At 44.2% G+C, this 2,676-nt stretch overlaps 1 pseudogene; it reads right to left on the bottom strand.

Moving 5' to 3' along the window:
* Window positions 1–2,289: 2,289 nt before the first annotated feature.
* LOC129041868 (small nucleolar RNA U13) lies at window positions 2,290–2,381 on the bottom strand (annotated as a pseudogene).
* Window positions 2,382–2,676: the final 295 nt, after the last annotated feature.

Genomic DNA, 2,676 nt, shown 5'->3' with positions numbered 1-2,676 from the left:
AGTTAGTAACAGCACACACAGTTGGAAATAATATATGTCTGGGTACATCTGATAAACTATTTTTGCAACCCTCTTGCAAAAAGGTCATGTGACCTAGTACTGATAAGCTGGAGGGAACTTAGCAAGGCCTCTTTGTCCAGATTCTTCTTGACTTTTGAGTATACAGTGAGATCCCTGGGGAATAAAGGTCTTAAGATCTACTTCCAGATAAGCTAGGTCAGAGAATTCTTTTCTTGGCCTTAAAGGAGAAAGCTGAGAGAAAGTCAGAGAATTACCTTTGGGTTCTATGGTTTTCTCAATTTCCTCAGCTTAGAATACTCAGTATGCCCAGGTGCCATATTTTGGAATATTTTGTTCTGAACCCTAAGAAAGATGAGTAAGCTCTAGAAATATGCTATACAACATTGCACCTATAGTAAAAAATAATGTACTGTAAACTTAAAAATATGTTAAGAGGATAGGCTTCATGTTAAGTGTTCCTGTCATACACACACTGAAAAAGACTTTAGTGTCCATTAAAAGGCAGTTATTATACAGTTACTGCCACCCTAATGCCAACCTCTTTAGTAATTAGGAAATACTAAAAGAGACTTCCTAATTTTCTAGTCTTTCTTCCTTTTCTGTCTAGTATACAGTTTTATTTTTTAACATAATATATTAAGCATAGCACTGTAAACCAGAAATGTTTTTTTAAAAATCAGAATCTACTTTTAAAGAGTTTATTCAAGCAAAAAGCTGAGAATGTCCATTTGGGACACATTGACTACAGAGAAAGGGGTTCCGCGCTCTGAAATTAAAAGTTACATTCTTGCTTGTAGGCAGAAAAAACAAATGTTACAGGATTTCAATATCTTCTATGCAAGGATGGTTTGAGAGTTAACAGCAAACTAATTAGTTACAGTTTGTTTCCTTTTCCTCATGGCTTCCTCTCCTCTCCTCTCCTTTGCTTCCCTTTCCTTTTCCTTTTCCCTTTCCTTTTTTTTTTTTTTTTTTTTTTTGAGATGGAGTCTTGCTCTATTGCCCAGGCTGCAGTGTAGTGGCATGACCTTGGCTCACTGTAACCTCTGCCTCCTCAGTTAATATGATTCTCCTGCCTCAGCCTCCTGAGCAGCTGGGATTACAGGCACCAGTCATCGCGCCCAGGTAATTTTTGTATTTTTATTTTTAGTAGAGATGGGGTTTCACCATTTTGCCCAGGCTGGTCTCAAACTCCTGACCTCAAGTGATCCACCTACTTTGGCCTCCCAAAGTTCTGGGATTACAGGCATGAGCCAGCATTCTGGGCCTTCTTCTTTCCTTTTCCTTCCCTTTTCCTTTTCCTTTCCTTTCCATTTTCTCTTCCCTTCCCCTTCCCTTTCCCTTCCCTTCCCCCTTCCCTTCCCCCTTCCCTTTCCTTTCCCCCCTTCGCTTCCCCTTTCCTTTCCCCCTTCCCTTCCCCTTTCCTTTCTCCCTTCCCTTTCCTTTCCCCTTCCCTTCCCCTTTCCCTTCTCCCTTCCCTTCTCCCTTCTCTTCCCCCTTCCCTTCCCCCTTCCCTTCCCCTTCCCTTTCCCTTCCCTTCCCCTTTCCCTTCTCCCTTCCCTTTCCTTTCCCTTCCTTTCCCCTTCCCTTCCCCTTTCCCTTCTCCCTTCCCCTTTCCCTTCTCCCTTCCCTTCCCCCTTCTGTTCCCTTTCCTTCTCCCTTCCTTTCCCTTCCCCCTTCCCTTCCTCCTTCCCTTTCCTTTCCCTTTCCCTTCCCCTTTCCTTTCCCCCTTTCCTTCCCCTTTCCTTTCTCCCTTCCCTTCCCCTTTCCCTTCCCGCTTCTGTTCCCTTCCCTTCTCCCTTCCTTTCCCTTCCCCCTTCCCTTCTTTTTCCCCTTCCCTTCCCCCTTTCCTTCCTTTTCCCCTTCTCTTCCCACTTCCCTTCCCTTCCCACTTCCCTTCCCTTCCTACTTCCCTTCCCTTCCCTTCCCACTTCCCTTCCCTTCCTACTTCCCTTCCCTTCCCTTCCCACTTCCATTCCCTTCCCCCTTTCCTTCTCCCTTCCTTTCCCCCTTCCCTTTCCTTCTCCCTTCCCTTCCCTTCCCCTTTCCCTTCCCTTCCCCTTTCCCTTTCCCTTCCCTTACCCCTTTCCTTCTTCCTTCTTTTCCCCCTTCCCTTCTTCGTTCCTTTCCCCCTTCCCTTCCCTTCCCCCTTCCCTTCCTCCTTCGCTTCCCTTCCCTTCTCTTCCTTTTTCCTTTCCATTTCTCCTTTCCTTTCCTTTTCCTTTTCCTTTTCTTTCTTTTATTTTCCTTTTCTCTTCTTTTTTTTTTTCACATCAGACAGGTAATGTGCCAACATTGAGGGAGGCGCATCTCACACAAGTGCATGAAAACCCAGTCATCCTGCTTATGAATGACAAAAGGGTCATTTTCTTTTCTTTGCAGGTGATTTCTATTTTCTTTTCAACTTAAAAAGGTGTATCAATATTCCATCTTAAGACAATGTGGTAGCCATGAAGTCTGTGTAAGAAAGGTAAGAGAGAAGTTCATCTACAATGACGATCAGCAGTGACGTGAAAAGGGGTCTTCCTTGGCATCCTTGAGTCCTTTACAACATTTAGAAAACAGTGCAGATAAGGAAGAAGACTAACTTACAATCAGAGAAAAATGGTTACAGCTGCCTAAGGTATAGCTGCCTGCCACCTCACACAGAACCCACAC

This window comes from Pongo pygmaeus, chromosome 6, assembly GCF_028885625.2.
Source record: "Pongo pygmaeus isolate AG05252 chromosome 6, NHGRI_mPonPyg2-v2.0_pri, whole genome shotgun sequence".
In the NCBI taxonomy this organism is placed as follows: domain Eukaryota; kingdom Metazoa; phylum Chordata; class Mammalia; order Primates; family Hominidae; genus Pongo; species Pongo pygmaeus.
Note: the sequence above shows the minus strand (reverse complement) of the source record. Positions and strands in the feature narration are given on the sequence as shown.